The sequence below is a fragment of the Lagopus leucura genome, unplaced genomic scaffold (genome assembly GCF_019238085.1).
Source record: "Lagopus leucura isolate 7727_CA_CO unplaced genomic scaffold, USGS_WTPT01 Super-Scaffold_1, whole genome shotgun sequence".
Classification (NCBI taxonomy): domain Eukaryota; kingdom Metazoa; phylum Chordata; class Aves; order Galliformes; family Phasianidae; genus Lagopus; species Lagopus leucura.
The window spans coordinates 40320424-40337740 of NW_024962250.1; the positions used below are offsets into that span (position 1 = coordinate 40320424).

Consider the following 17317-nt stretch of genomic DNA (forward strand, 5'->3'; position numbering starts at 1 on the left):
GGCAATACATGAGCACTATTTGTCTTCAGAAGTTCTAGAATAATCCAGAAATGCAGGTTCTTACTTTTAGTAAACCTGAAAATAGTTTATTTTGTACTTCGATTTCAGCAGCTGATCAGACTGGCCAACTCAACACAACAGAGCTATTACAAAGAGCTGACAAATGCCCCCCATTCATCAGCTCTTTGTTCAAATAGTTGCTTTCCCACCACTTGGGGAAAAGGAACTATTTGAACTTCATCCTGGTTTGTTTGGGTTTTTTTAATGCCATAACAGGAATTTATTAGAGTTACTGAATCAAGCAGGGCCAAGCATACGGCACAAGCTTTAAGCCTCAGAGCAAGGAAAAACGTCTCAGAATCATACAATGATGGAATCTTTATGCAAGGAAAAGACCTTCCTTCCATCTGAGGTCTTTTAGACCTGATGGTCTAACAGATCATCTTTAGACCATCTGAGATCATCTAGTCTGACCATCAACCTATCACCACGGCCACTCACCACGTCACTCAGTGCCACATCTTGTCCATTGAACCGCATAGCAGGGTGCTTCTGTGCCAGCACAGCCTGATCGCAGCTGCTGGCAATTCTAGACCTACCAGACACAGAAAACAAATGCACTAAAAGTCAAGGTTCTGTGTGTATCTTTAAAAGTGTGAAGAAGAGAGAATATACTCTTTTAAGATGACAGAACCTACGTCATGCAGACTATATTTTGCACATGCGTGTCCTAAGGACTGTTTGTAATAACAAACAGATAATCTGGAGTTTATAGAATCATAATCCTAGCATGGCCTGGGTTGCAAAGGAGCACAGTGCTCATCCAGCTCCAACCCCCTGCTGTGTGCAGGTCGCCAACCAGCAGCCCAGGCTGCCCAGAGCCACATCCAGCCTGGCCTTGAATGCCTGCAGGGATGGGGCATCCACAGCCTCCTTGGGCAACCTGTGCCAGTGCCTCACCACCCTCTGGGTAAATGCCTTGGAGCTTCAAGGAAAATGGTATAAAAATACCCTGCCCTGGATCTCTGCTTTGCTAATAACTCGTTTTATTGTTTGGATATCTTTTCTTGTCTTTTAATATACATACATCTTCTGGGAACCCTGATCATAGATTCTGAAAGTCATTAAATCCAATATTTAGCTGTGATAGGGTTGGAAAGAATTACATTGACAATGACAACGCAGTAACAAGTTTTGGAAATGCCTGCAGTATAGAAGCATAGAATTGTAGAATCATTAAGGTTGGAAAAGACCTGTAAGACCATCTAGTCCAACCATCCACCTACCATAATTGATGCGGTGCTGCTGCTGCTAATTAAGAACATTTACTTGTTTCTGGTTGATCCATTTCTAGGCTTTTAGCTGGGCAACCCCAGGAGAAACAGTAAATCAGGAACACAAAAGAATCCATCTTTCTGGATCGTGATCTTGTTGAAAGACTTGGATTGAGTCACATAAATCAACTCTCCTGACATGACCATAATATCATGGTATTGAACCTGTTCCAGTGCCTCACCACCTCTGGCTGAAAAACTTCCTCCTCATATCCAACCCAAACCTCCCCTGTCTCAGTTTCAAACTATTCCCCTTGTCCCATCACTATCCACCCTCACAAACAGCCGTTCCCTTCCTGTTTATCTGCTCCCTTCAAGCATTGGAAGGCCACCATGAGGTTTCCCCAGAGCCTTCTCTTCTTCAAGCTAAACAAGCCCAGTCCCCTCAACTTTTCCTCACAGGAGAGGTGCTCCAGCCCTCTGATCATCTTAGTGGCCCTCCTTTGGGACCACTCCAAGAGTTCCATGTTTTTCTTGTGCTGGGGGCTCCAGGCCTGGATGCAGTACTGCAGAGAACTCCAGAGTTCTCAGCCATGTCCAGCTGCAGTTCCTAACACATTCCTGGGCTTTACTGAGAGGGTTAATTTGGACAGCAATTTGTGCAGCCCACCAGTAAAAGAAAGCAGTGCAGGGAGCTCACAGTGCAAAGATGACCCATCCGTAGGACACACAGAGAGAAACTTGAGTCCAGTTCTTTTAACAATTTGTTAAAGATGTCTCGCTAGATAAAAGCAGAAAGCCCTGCTGCGATCAGTCTCAGGAGGTAATTTAAGTTAACTAGGCAATTTTGGCCAGTATTCAAGCAGGAAGGGATGTGAACCCTCTCAACCTTTCTTTGAAGTTATAGATATGTATGAACACACTGAGAACGTCTTTGATAGGATCCCAGCCATTGAAAATTGAAGTTTCTGTAATCACACCCAGCAAACGCTTTGAAAATAATCATCCCATCAGTGTCCTTATATGGCTTCTCATGTCAGGCTGGGTCAGCAGCACTGAGCTATGGCATGAAGAATGTCATTCAACCAGAGAGCAGTGTGCCTTAATGGCAGGGATCAAATACTGAGCAATGGAGAGAAGTACACAGGACTGACCCTTTTGCTCCAGTGTGGGTACCCAGCCTGGTCAGCCCTCTCTGCTGGAGCCAGTGTGTTCTCCCTGAGGAACACTGGAACAAGTGAAAGGCTTTTAGAGGGCTAGGAAAGAAATGAGAAAATGGGCATGATGTGCAGAAAGCCTCTCACCCCTATTCCTGTCCCCACAGCACAGCAAGTACATCAGTGAGCCTTTACCTGTTTCTCAAAGACAATGAGCGTATGCAGCCTGGTGGCCAGGAGGGACCACAAGGATAGGCCCTGGTGGTGGGCAGGTTCCCACTGCTCCTGGCTTCACAGTACTGACCTCCTCCTGTGTTGCAAGTCAACCTTTTCCTGTGTGTTTCTGTATTTTAGTGGCTTGTTCCTGCTAAAACCAGCAGCATCTTGCTCTCTAGAGCAATGACAATTGTGAGAAGTGCTCATATTGCAATTCTTAAGATCCTCAAAGATATCCAGATGACCTGTGCTTGAAGTAGTCTGGGGGTGGCAAGTGGCTGTGTGCTTATGACAGACTTCAGCAACCAAATCCATGCTATCTCAAGCATGCTGAAGCCAAGGAGTCAGCCTCAGGTAAAGCCAGGGGCAGCATCAGCTTTCTTGAATCCTGCCTGTGTGCCCTCTTAAAAGTCCTTTCTTAATCTATCTGCAGCTCCGGAGAGGGAGAGCAATCCTGAACTAAACCAGGATCTCAACAGCAAAGAGCACCAACATAAGGCCAGGACAACACATCAGCAGTCCTTACCGAGCATCCCCATGCATCTGGAAGTGCAGGATTCACCTCTGTCCCATGGCTGTCCCTTCAAAGAAACAAGATTTCTCATGCATTCAATTTCTCATTTTCTCCCTCTTCATCCCAAACGACATTAATGTATTAATGCTTAAGGCAGGGGAAATTGTTGTTCCCTCCCCACATGGAGCGCGCTGCTTGGACACAGCTGTGTGAAAGATGTATTACACTAATGGAGTTTTCTTGTTGTTGCTTTTTTCTTTCTTTCTTTCTTTCTTTTTCAGATTTGGTAAATCCACAGTAGGGCTGCATCTGATTTCTAATCCATTAGTCGCCTCTCACCTCTGCTGGAAAATGCAGAGTTATATTTTCCACCTCCTATTGCCATTAACTCTTACTTCCAGCTTAAGCCACTTCCAGCATTGCTGTTTTTAGCCGCAGCTGCGCTCTGCCTCACCATTTGTCTGGATTCTTGTTTCTTTGTGCCTGCTGCAAATGGACCAATACCCTGGGGACAGAGGCAAAAGGCCCTTGTACTCAGACCACAGGGGACAGCCATCACTAAGAGCTTTGGGTACCCTCGGTCCCGATTTTACTAGTGCAGAATACAACAAAAAGCCTGCTTGCAATCCTGTCAATTCAGATCCAGTCCAGAATCTTGATTGGAAAGACTGCCATAACCAGAACCGTTTTTGGGTCTGTGCCTCTGAACAGTGAGCCCTTCAGCTTGTCAGCTATGTCTCATTATCATGGGAATGAAATGGCAGTGACAGAAGGTTTTGTTTTGATTCAGATGGTGAGGAGCTGCTCACCCTCACCTGATAAAAGGGATTGATGTGTCTGCAGACCAGGCTGTCCATAGGTGTCTGAGTATTTCCCCTCCCTGACTGTGCCATGACGTTGGGCAACATGAGAGCATCACCTCCCCATGACGCCCCCTGCTACTGCTACTTTAATGAGAAGCTCATCCAGAACCGATCCTGTGCTGCACTGAATTATCCAGCCTCGAGGTAGCCAGACTTTCATTTGTGCTGACCTGGATGTCCCTGCTGACAGCCAAGAGGTTGTTTGCTCACCACTCGGAGCAGAAATGCACTCATCTTTAACTGCTGATACTTTTTCTTACAGTTCAATAGACTTATGTAGTGACATGGAAGAGATAAAACCACTGTGCCACTGCTTTTCCTTTCATTGTTCCTTTTGGGAAAGGGTGAAATGGAGCCTGCTTGTTTCACCATCCTGCATGTGTCTCCTTGGTGTGGTTCATTCTCTCAGGGATGAGACCATGTTTCACCCCTGGGATCGCTGACTTCAGCCAGGATAGCTTCTTGCCTACCACAGTCAACAGCAAAGCCAGAGCAATGATACCAGCCAGTATTAGCCTTGTGTCCTACTGCTTGGCTGGTATCATCAGTAGGAAAGATTTGCAATGCCTATACATACAAACAGCAGAAAGAGACCACATTCACATCATCGCTGCTACCAAGCACCACATGATCATACTTGGTGAAGCAGTTTGATTAACTGATGACCTTTTTGTAACCAGAGACTTTGCAAAAAATCAGATCAAGGCTAATGCATGTTATCCTGACCGCTTCTCAGCGTCCAGACACTATCTCTGTTCTATCAGAGCACATCCCAGGTTGTAATTAGTAGCTCATCAGCTCACCCTGCCTGACTTTAAGGTCCAGTCTGAGGATGCCAGTAGGGCAGGTCCTGAGGCTATTGATGAAGCAAACTGCAGCGATGGCACCAACAACCCCCAAATACCAGGCTCTGAGCACAAGATTACCCCCACTGACAGAGGAGAACTGTGGCCCCAACTCCAGACATTGCTGAGAAAATTATCACAAAGAACTTCCTCAATAAGCATTTGACCTTCTGAGTCCAACGTCAGCAAGAGAGGAATTTAAGATCTTTATGTGTTCCATTTGTAAACATACCTAAATGTCAGTGAAATGGCAACTTGACTACAAATTTGCTATTGCTTTCCTCTGGCGTTACAGCGATGCAACTTCTTTGAAATCCAGTGGAGTAATTCAGAGGTGAGTGGAATCTGTATTAGGTAGGTTTCCTTTAGCAGTAGGTTACACCTGTGATCCATTCTCAATATGCCTCTCTCCTACCAGCTACTGCTAAGTGCTAATACAGTCATTGGAGAGGTCACCAGGAGTTCAGTGTTCTCAAGAATCTCACGCTTTGTTTTTGGCACTGGCATCACAACAGCATTGCTTAAATTTAATTCTCTTGAAGAGCAAAAAACAGCCATGCTTCTTAGTACAAGATTTCAGGCATGTTTGTTAGTCAATAATTACTCTTAACCCTTGCAAAATAATCTCGTTCCTCGCACCCAGCAATCTGTTACAGGAATGATTAGATTACGTTTTCAGTAAGAAAGCTCACAAATTGATTTGTTTTCTATTAACCAAACAAAAAACTGTAATGCATTACAAAGCTTGGCTGCAGGAAGGATGAGAAAGTGTTGGGCAAATTCTTGTACCTACTTCTAGCCACTAAAAAATAAGTCGTAGTTTTAACAACTAAGTGTTGCTCAAATTCTACCATTTTTCCATTTAAGTCCTGCTTGCTTTAGGTCTTTTGAGGTCATTCCATGCTTCAGGAGAAGCTCTGTACCTGCAGCTAGTGGCAAGACATGCCAAAATATACATTTTTCCCTTTGGGTCAGAAAAGAGCTCATAGTTCTAAAGAAACACAAGCACAGCACCAGCAGGAAGCGAACAGATAAGCATCATTTCCTTACGTACAGAACAGAACAGAAAGGCACGTGCATCTGATAGCTCCCAGCAGGAGAGGGCTGGAAGGGCCTGAAGGGATGCAGCCCTCAACTCCTGGTTCCCTGTTAGGAAGTATCAGGCTCTCTGGCTTTTCCTCCTGCTGCTGCTTCTCATCTCTTGTCTGGGCCCATTGCAAGCAAAGACACAATTTGATGTTGGGGCACCGAAAGAGTAAGTGAAAGGGGTCTGACTGCAGACATGGCAAGAGTTGCTTGGCCAGGCAGAGCTTGGTTTATGGAGCCATGCTTTCCTCAAAAAGTCTTTCATCTGCAGCAGCACACAAAGCTGTTTTGCAAGGCCTCAAAATGGATGCCCTCTGCTCCTATCAGCTCTAATTTCTATCATTCTTTTCCGTATCATTCCATTTCCATTGCTCCTTTTCAGATTCCACATACTGTCCACACAGTGTTCAACCAACAGCAGTGCTTTGAAGAGGCAGAGGCCCTTTCCATGGTCAGGGGCTCAGTATCTCCTCCATCAAAGCTGGGCTTTGCACTCATCCACGAACTGGATGAGTCCTCTGCCTACACCATCATGTGTAATGAGCACGTCATTGTACCCAAGGAATGAAAGCCCTGCTGCTCCTTTTTACAGTAAGCACAGAAATCAAGGTTGGAGGTATAAGCTGAACCATAGCTGAATATAGGCATAGAATCATAACGTAGGAAAGGACCTACAATATCATCTAGTCCAACCATCCTCCCATCACCATTACTACCACAAGCTACTAAACCAAATCTCACAGCTCCTCATCCAAACATTTTCCTGCAGCTCTGGCAGGATAAGCCTCGTATAGGGGCAGAGTTTAGCCCAGTGGATGCCCCAATAGCTTTCAGAGGCACTTTACATCCAGCATTTTCTTGCTTCTCATATTCTCTCCTAAATAGAGAAGGCAGCTGTAGGCCTGGATTCATTGTAGAGCATCCACTTTCTCAGAGCCATGGGCCACGTTTCATCCCTTTCCACCTGTTCTGCAGCAGTTCATAAAGCTGAGTTTCAGTGGGGAGGTGGAAGGATGCAAAAGGCAAGGCAAACCAAGATAAGCAGGCTGCTGAAGTCAAGAAAAAGCCTATAAACAAGTCATGAAATGATAAACTATCACCTACAGATGCAGTACGAACATGACAGGATGTAAAAACAGTTGAGGATCAAGGATAGAAGGAGAAGGAAGGATTCATTTCAGAAGTGTTTGGTCAACAGCACTCACAGCTCTGGAAGAGTCCTTTTTCATGAATAGAAGAAAGGCAAAGAGATTTCTGAAAAATTCCTTTGCCTCTTGAAAACTAGATGGGTTTTGTCTCTTGAGAACCTCTTGGATTAAAGTAGTCACACAAAAGCCTGGACTGACAAGACTCTGAACAATAAGTTCCAGCTATTGAGGCTACAAATCTGATAAGTATCAGATCTTACATTTAGGAAATGTGCCGTTGGTAGCTGAAGTAGCCAGAAATTATAATCAAACAACATGGTCAAGCAAAGCACTGTTTAAGAGCAGGACTACTGATATCCAGATAAAGAGGAAGGCTTGTAAAGACTGATTTTGATACAAGCACGTATTTAATTCAAGCTTAGTTACGTGCCAGAATTTAGTTCAACTCTTTCAGGGAAAAGTAGTTAAAGACACAATGATAATGGAAATGAAGATAAAATGAAACAGAATTTTACAAGTATAGCGGAGAAGAGTCTTAGACAAAAAATACTACTGGTTGAATTCATGGGGTAGCTTAGCCACAAGTGTATTTCATAAAGTATAAAATTATACATAACAAGATGAGGCTTAGGTTAACACTAAGCTGGAGAAGGAAGAGGTTAGGAAAAAGAAACTGTTAAAAGAGGAAATATATCTTCATAACAAGACTACTAGAGGAGTTCCTCAGAGAATATTAATTTTTCTATTGTCACACTGGGCAGTCAATTAGCAGTGTTCCCATTAAACCTCTCAAAGCATTGTCAGCTCTGAGGAAAGCGGGAATATCAAGAGGAAGAACCGGATGGCCTTAAGGCCTGGAGAAAAATAATTTAACATAGCCATTGTGTTAACGTAATTCCTTTGTAGAGATATCAGAACACTGTGCAAGCACCGTGTTTTGGGAAGAACATCTGTCCTATGTGACACTCACCAGCTGACAGGAGCAGATAGGCCATGTAGGCACCAATGTGATGAGTGAAAAAAAACCCACTGAAGTAATTGCTAGGAAGGATTATAAAGAGCCCATAGGGACTGGTGATCTCACAGGAAAGTTTGGGCTTTTTAGGTTTAGTGAAGAAATGCTAAGGAAGCATTTCCACTGCCTTTTGTGGGTCTCTGGGGAGGGACAGAAATGCACCTCAAAGCGACCAGAGCAATTTACACTAAAGGAAGATGCAGGAACAAAAATACAGAGGCAGAAAGTGGAACCTGTTTCAGCTGGTTGTCTGAAGATCTGTAGCTGTTAGTACAGTGACATCGAGGATTTGGTCCCCACTGGGAGATGGGAAATGAATTAAATCATTTTATGGTAGAGAAGACATGGCTGTGGGGATTGGATGGAAGCGGACATGATAGGTTCCCTTGATCCCATCACAGTGCAGAGAGCCCATCATGACGGATGTAAAGGCAGAATTCCTTATGGATTATAGCTGAAGTTATCTTGAATCCTTCTTTCTTCATTTTTTGCCAACACCTCTGTTTGTTTAGTCCAAACAGGCTCATAGTAAATACCTTGATAAGTAGATCAAGTATCAGTATTCCATAATTCATGACTGTATGAATGCTGTATCCTTTCTACATTAGTGAGGCATTTACTCTATGACTATCTCGAGCTGAATCAACAAGGCTGTTAGGAAACAATGCAGCAAGGAAACACAATATAAATTTTTATGAATGATTAGATGTTCATCATTATCAGCAGCTCCAAACCCACAACAATGAACATAACTCTTACCTATAAATAGGCAATTTCTTGATAAGAAATCATGCTGAATAAATTATTGTTTTGCTGCTTCTTCCATGAAAATCTGCACTTATGCTGCCACAGATTCAAATGCATAACCTTCTCTCCATTTTCCATATGTGTTATAGCCTATTGTATTATTCCAAATCCACCATTTAATCAGGAAATTACTCCTGAGGTGTAAAGATTGCTCTTTAATCTCCAAATCCCAGCTAGGCACTACGTTAAATACAAAGATACCTTATTACTCACTCATACCTAGCCCTTCATCAGATACGGTGTCACTGAGCTGAGAGTAGTCCTTCCTCACTTCCAACATCTCAATTTAAATTTCAGAATCACCACTTAAATGTTCTTGCTGAACAAGCTCACCCTCTAAGAGCACAATGTGACCTAGGATAAACATTCTCTAAACGCAGATTGCCCATGGAGTATAGAGCTTTGCAGAGATAGCCATGTAGAAAAGGACATCTTTTCCAGTTTTCAGGCTGGAAAACTTGCCCAACAGCAAAAGGCATAAAAAACTCACTTTGTATAGTTTAACCACAGGATAAATCAATGTCATTTTTCAGTAACTGCATAAAAGAATAGATATCTTTCAGATGGGATCTTTGCAGACAAAGGCATATGAGGATCTGTGGCTGAAAGACAAGGCAGGAAAAAAATCTGGCCAAAAACACAGACTGCACTTCTTGAACAACAAAGCAATTAGCTAGTGGTGTAATTTACTTGTTCAGGTAATGAGTTCCCAACCGTGTGAAGTCATTAAATCAAAGAAGGACGTTTTCTAAAGGAGATGTTTGAGCTCAGTCAGATCGTTTCCAAGGGATCTGGTCTGCCAGAATTGGTACTGGCTGTAAATCACAGCACTCTGAAAAAACAGAGATGGAGGAGAATGTTTTGGAGACAATTAAAACCTCTCCCGGCTGTGAAAGGTTTTGTCTTTGTCTTCGGTCTTTTGTTTCAGTTGCTGATGTCTCAGCTATTCCCTATCCTAACTCATCATAATATGGTAGAATGGCCCGGGTTGCAAAGGAGCACAGTGCTCATCCAGCTCCAACCCCTGCTGTGTGCAGGTCGTCAACCAGCAGCCCAGGCTGCCCAGAGCCACATCCAGCCTGGCCTTGAATGCCTGCAGGGATGGGGCATCCACAGCCTCCTTGGGCAACCTGTGCCAGTGCCTCAACACCCTCTGGCTGAAAAACTTCCTCCTCATATCCAACCTAAACCTCTCCTGTCTCAGCTTAAAACCATTCCCCCTTGTCCTATCACCATCCACCATCACCACTGCCCACCAAAGTAACACAGCTCAGTTCATCACTGGTAGCTTATTAAAACATGTCAGCTCCATTGCTCCATCCACATGCCTGAATCCTGAAGACACTGTTTCTACATTACAACCTTTTTTGTATTTCCTCTTCCTCCGTCTCTTTTGGGTGCCAGACCCCAAATTGCTTCAAGAGAAGCCTGAATATTTTTAGTCATGAATTCATTTCAAGAAAACTCAGCATTTGACAACCAAATTTGGAAGTGGTCTTGTGACGCTTCAGCATTCCTGCATTTCAGACAATGTGTTTTCAGCCCCAGCTCCCATCTGAGATGGGCACCAGTTTGAGCTCCCCTCCCAGCAAGCAATCCTCTTTCTCAGAGCTGGGAGAACCCAATACAAAATGGGAACATGCTGACCCTAAGAGCAGGTTTTTTGCAGGACAGTGTACAGTGAGAGGCATCACTCCTTCATCTCCCCAGACAGCCACAAGGATGCTGCCATTGGGCTTCTCTGCAAGCTCTGCCCCAGGAAAACAAAGATCACAGCTCTTGGTCCAGAGAGGCTTTCTCAAACATTGTCTCTGACATCTTATTCAACAATGCTGCATAAAAGAAAGAAAATGAGACCCTATTCCCTGCTGGATTCTTAGCATGGCAGCATCTCAGTTTTATCACAACCACTTAAATTACATATTTAAGAGGCTGCAGATCAACTTCAGGTGCTTGCATGTCTCCTTCCCTTTGCTCCTGAAGCATCCAATCTCCTCATAATCTCCAACAGATTTAAGGTAATAAAGTGGCCCACTATGAACCGTCCTCATTTTACAGAGAGAAATACAAAATAGCAAAACTAAGGGCCTAATTTCCCAGCCGTGACAGAGGTCACCCAGCCTGCCCTTCTCACAGGGTACATTTCAGCTCCTGTCAGAGCACCATGGGTCAGACCCATGGATGGAAGGAGATTCTCCCATGCCCCAGGCAAGTCTACTCTCCTCCTGCCGTGCTAAACCGCTTTTGGAGGTTTGGGGACCTCCTTTTTGACTGACCCCTGTATCCCTTACTGCATTTCACACGCGTAACTTCTTGCACTAAATATGAAAACTTGGCATTTTCCCTCTGCAGCAATATTTTAAACATTTAAACTCCCTTACATCTCCCTGCTGCTTTCGTTGTCTGAACCAAACAACCCCAGCCCTTTTGATCAGCACATTTTCTGGATCCTTGGTCATTTTTAATTGATTTTTTTTTTCTCTGGACTGCCTCCCATTATTTGATGCCCTTTTTGCTTCCTGAGGCCCACATTTGGACAGCTGAGACTTCTCCATAATTGCACAGAAGGAAGAGTTTATTACACATACTCTAGAATATATATTCCAGGGTGACTTTTCAATTCTTTTACAGCAATCTGAGGTTTATTTGCAGATCCTTCATCCAGCTGTCCTCAGTTTCTAAAGTAATTAGTTATTCTAAATTGTATGAGTTCTCCAGTTTTTCCAGACTGTTTGTACTTACAAAGTGCCTGCAGCCTTCTAACCTTTCCCCAGTGCAGAGCCACATGCTATGGCAGCAGATAAGATCTCCATTTCAAGAGCACAACCTCAGTGCTGCACAGATCAGGGACTCTCTCTCAAAGCTCCTATTCTGGCACAGAGGACATTAGATTTATTCAATTTCTTGTACTGGGAGCCCCAGACCTGGACACAGCACTGCAGATGGGGCCTCATGAGGGCAGACTTAGAAAGGGACAATAACCTCCCTGCCCCTACTGACCTCTCTTCTGATGGAGCCCAGGATACCATTGGCAAATGAATGCTCTCAGATAAATTTCATCAGGCCATCTCAGTATGTGAAACACTTTTGAGCCTGATGATTCATTTTGTATTTTCAGAACTATATACAAGACAATTTTTAAGGGAATTTAGATGCAGAAGTGATCAATTAAGGATACAGGATACTTTTGGAGACCTAAACATAATCCAGCATCTTCATCTAAGCAGCCCTGAAAGTCCCATCAGGACCCAAGATCTTGAGGAAGTTTTGCACCCTACAAGTGCTTGGGACATAGGAGATGGACAACAAAAAGAACTGCATGCTGTGTGTCCTGCCTCTATCTGGACCTAGCCATGGCTGCCTACTTCTAAGTGCCCAAATGCCTTGCAGGCTGCCCCCAGACAGGGCAGGAAGAGCATAGATGAAGAAAAAAATCTCTCCCTCAACTCCAGCAGCAACTTGGAAAGCTTTGCACTACTCCTTCCTCTCAATGGATGATCTCAGGAGTCTTTTCCAACCTTACTGAAACTATGACTCAGGTCCAACCATTGACCCATCACCACCATGCCTACTAACCATGTCACCATGGGTTGTCTGTGTGGGAGAGTGGGTTTGGAACTGACATCACTGCAGAATAAACGAGGGCAGTCAGTGCAGCACCATCAACCACGTTTGTCTGCACACAGTCAGACTTCAGCAATCACAGATGTAGACTCAATTTGGATGCATCTGAGAGGCAGCAGAAGTGGGATTTCATTTCCTCCTTTCAGAATTGTTTTTATTCTCTATGCAGTTTACTGTGGGGAAAATTAAACGTGTAATTAATGTCAAATCAGTTCATTCAATTTATATGTTTTGCATACATTCAACCATGTGCACACCCACTTCCTGAGACAGCACAATTTCCTTTCTGCATGAATAGAACCATCATATCTTATTTATTTTCTTAAGCTAAATGAAATGTGGCATGTTTGAATGCCAGTTATGCTGATTTATCTGTCAGTATGTCAGGTGTACAAGCCTAATACTGGAACAGCTTATAGCACTTATGCTCAGTTATAGCTTACTGTCGCGACAGGAGAGTGGGTTGAGAAGCTCTGAGGACCTTCAGTATTAATGATGACAAAAATGCAGGTGAACTGCTTTTAGCTGGATCCATACTTGTGGCCAATATTTCATTCAAGTTGAAACAGTAAAAAAATAGTTGAAATGGAGGTTTGTCCAGCTACACCTCTGTATCTTAGTAGCTGTCATTGTCAGCATCATCTCAAATGCCTGGTTTTGTTCCCTATCTTCAAGGGCCTTTTAGTAGCTGTGATTTGCAGGTATTAGTAGCTTGTTACCCTGTGAGCGAGTTGTGTTGCTCTTCTTTGAAAGGCATATCTCACTGGGAGATACAATCAGGAGAGTGGGGGATAGGATACAGGATGCTTTGGTCTCACCCCACCTTCTGAGCACTGTATTTTAAGTAAGGAAGATGTAGGAAATATGGGAAAAAATGAATATGGCAAGCAGACGTGTTCAGTCATCCAGCAAGATAAAACTGCTCAGATGGACAGAGGTGCAATTTGGCACAGGGAATAGGTATTGAGGGGCTGGAGGGCGTGGGGTAACAATGGAACTTCTAGTATTTAGAAGTCATAAAGGTGAGAACAATCAACCTTTTCTCCTGCTATTGGGGGAACAGATGAAATTATTTTGTTTCCTTTCTTTTAGAGAAACATCTTTGAATATAGTGCTGATGAAGCTGGGAGCAGAGGAGACCTCATGGTGAACATCTGCTTTAAATCTGGAGAAGAGAGAGCAAAACATCCCTGGAGGTGTTGAAGGCCAGGTTGGATGGGGCCCTGGGCAGCCTGGGCTGCTATGAAATGTGGAGGTTGGTGGCCCTGCCTGTGGTGGGGGGTTGGAACTTCGTGATCCTTGAGGTCCCTTCCTACCCCGGCCATGATTCTACGGTTCTACGATCTGCAGAGCTGCAAAGGACCAGGGCACTAAAGCTTCCTTCTTACACTTCTGTGAGTTACATTGCTGAATGAACTTGTTAATCTCAGGCTATACAAACAGGCCCCAGAGGATCCAAGTGGACCAGAAATCTCTTTCCAAACCTTAAAATTGTTGTTGAAGCAGCTAAATAACCTCAAGAGAGCTTCATACCCCCTAGGTTTTCCTGTACTTTCTCTCTTTCCAAATTTCTTTCTTTGCCCAGAACAGTCATTCTGAAGAAAAAAAAAAAAAAGAAAAAAAAAAAAGCAAATGAGAGAGATGTAAATAAACTTCATTAGTTAGGATTTGCAGTTACCCAGCAGCCTACTGAGAGATCTTCGTGCCCAGAAGAAAACTGAACCTGGAACTAAAAATCCCTCTGTTTACACTGCTGGACCAGTCCCAGTGTGCAGAGCAAGTTCACTTCATTCTTAATTCCTGTGTTATTATAGAATCAGAATCATATCCTGGAGCGACAGAACGGCTTGCGCTGGAAAGCATCTTAAATATTGTCATGAGATTGCACTGAATAACACAAAGCACTGTGGGTCTTGCTCTCTTGTCATTGTTTTGGATGGATGCACAAGCTTTTGCAAAAGAAAAACAGTCTTATGTATTTTCAGTCCAACAGTGTAGAACATATCTCTCAGAACTGACACTTGGAGTCTCCAAATGTTTCCTATGGTTACTTACAGTTAATGAGAATTAGACTCAAACTTCTCTGACACTCATTTTCAAACAGCGTTCCTGAGATACACAACAGAATATGACACAGTTCACTTTCTCAGACACAGTCCAAAAGGCACAATGTTCAGTGAGTGCCTGTAGCTCTGGAACAACCCTGTTGTATTAAATACCTGCTACTGCGGAATACACCTAAACCATCCCTTTCAGTCTTCTAAAGCAAGATAAAATGAGTTCCCCTGTTGTCAAGCCAGTGAAAATTTTACTTTTTGCATCTCAGAGTACTGAGACATCTTCCAGTTTCTGCTTCCCCAAATGGTGTCCTCTGGTGAACCATAAAAGCTGGCACAACGCCCTTCTTGCACCATTCCTGAAGCTGGGTTGGAACAAAAAGCAGGGTGTCATGAAGCATTTACATCGTGTTTGCATCCACATGAAAGATTTCCTCTAAACAAAGTAGCCAGTGAGTTTCTGTGTGGAAATACAGCATTTGAAACAACTTCAGCCAAGACACTTTAAGCATGGATTGTGCCTAGCAAGCTACTCCAGCTCTACTGAAAACCTTGAAACCCTTTCTTGAGCATCAAGAACACAGTATACACTTGACCCAACAGCAAGTGCTTAAAGTCAGGTTTCCATTTGACCAAAATAAAAGAGAGAAAGGACTTCAAATAATGGAAGAGTCTCCAACTCCTCTCCAAAAATAATTTCTGCAGGGTAGATGATGAGCACGTTAAGCTATGTGAAACTGAAGACCAGGAAATGCCATTTATAGCTCCAACCTTCTACTGTACGTACAATATGCCAGCTCATGAAAGACCAAGTGTTTTCTCAAGGAAAACCGTATTCAGGCTTTGGTTAACGGTTTTTTGATGTCCTCATTCATGGAGATGAGGGAAATCTTGCTCTGACATGTGCTTGAAGCGTATCTAATTTGCATGGCAAAGGCAGACAAGTGAGAAGGGTCAAACAAACCCACTAGTTGAAAAATTAATTGCACACCTCTCTCCTTCCCACAAGGTATACGACGCTTTTGCTCTAGGCTGTTCACACCACTGAAGTTACGTGGGCCTTCCTGTGCATATCATCATTCTGGGTTTGAACAATTCCCAACTTAGATCACATCGGCACCATTCCTTAAATTAAATTAGAATGAAAAACGAGTATTCAGAATGAGATTTGTACCAGTTTAATAGAATCGTCTGAAATTCACACTTTTAATTAACCTCTGCCAATCTTCAGGACTAGAATGCCTCATGTCGCACTGACAGCTGCAACAATTGCTTTCTTATCTTACTCCATGCATTCCTCTTCCTCAATGCATGCAGGGTGAGTGGTACTGCAAAGCTCTCCACCTCATGTCTGCCTGGCCCAGATGTGGGGCCATGAGGGATGGGCCTGGGGTAAGGATTTGGGGAAACCCCTGCAGCCCTCTGTTGGTTTATTAGACAAGGCTGACTCCAACCAGGCCACGGAGGCAACCATATCATTCTCCTATCTCCACACCATAACCACACAGCCAGGAACTCATAGACTGTTTAACCTGTAAGCTCCCTACCTGTCTGAGAACCAGTCAGCACACCTTCCTAAAATAATCAGCACATTTTCTTGAAAAATACCTAATTGGCTTGCATATTTCCAGTGCTGTATGTATTCTAAGTTTCACATTCCCCCATCAGTCATCCCACTGGTTATTTACTATCATCATCAGGCATGTATTTTATATCTACTCTAAATTAGACTGGCCTCAACTTCTAGCCACTAGATCTTGTTACATGTGAGTCTGCAAGACTCCAAGTGCCCATTATGCAATTTCTATTCCCTATGTAGGCACTTACACATTATGATCAAGTCATCTTTTTATCTCTAAGTTACCCACATTGCACTGCTGGAGTCTGTTGCTACTAGGGCAAATTTTTCATCATTTTCAACTTGTTTCCAGCATGAGTCTTCTTCAACCTATTATTTAGATAACCTAAATAAATTAGGACAAGAGCTAATGGCCTCAAGTTGCACCAGGGGAGTTCAGGCTGGATGCTGGGAAACATTTCATCTCTAAAAGAGCAGTGCTGCCCTGACACAGCTGCCCAGCAGTGGTGGGGTCACCATCCCTGGAGGTGTTCCAGAGCCATGGAGATGCATCTCTGAGGGATGTGGGCAGTGGGCACGGTGGGTTGGGCTGGGATTGATGATCTCAAAGGCCTTTAATTACTCATTTGGACCACAGTACTGCATATAGATGTTCTGTCCATCTGATTATCTACCACAGCAATTTTCAGATCACTGCTTCCCCCACCAAAGTCATCCGAGGATCATTTTTCGCAGTGCAGGTTTTGGCAAAGCGTTATCGAAGCACACACTATTCCTTTTCCTCTCCCTTACCAGCAGCATTTTGTACAGCGGATTGCCCTTTTTATTTCTGTCAAATAAATTATCTTTAACCATGTGTAGGCGGTAAGTCTGTTTTCCTATGGAGACCTTGGCCTGAGAACCATAACAGATGCTGGGCTAGAAAGGAGAAAATAAGGCCAGCTTTCACTGCATTGCCTACAAGCCATCCTCACATTATTTTGCTTCCTGTCATTCTCATTTAGCTCTACAAACAGATTTAGCCCTAAACGATGAGCTCAAAGAGAAGAAAACAAATATATGTATTTGTTTTGTTGTGGGCTTTTTTTGTGGTTTGTTTTTTTTTAAAGAGCATTCATTGACTGCAGCTTGT

At 43.5% G+C, this 17317-nt stretch overlaps 1 long non-coding RNA gene across 1 annotated transcript in view; it reads right to left on the reverse strand.

Annotated features, from left to right (window-relative positions):
• Window positions 1-546: 546 nt before the first annotated feature.
• Window positions 547-17317, reverse strand: part of LOC122177340 — a 57850-nt gene continuing 41079 nt past the window's right edge. Inside the window, exons 5-6 of the long non-coding RNA XR_006178059.1 lie at window positions 3174-3222; window positions 547-595 (exon numbers count right to left, since the gene is read on the reverse strand). This is a non-coding gene — a long non-coding RNA (uncharacterized LOC122177340). The remainder of the gene's footprint in view (window positions 596-3173; window positions 3223-17317) is intronic.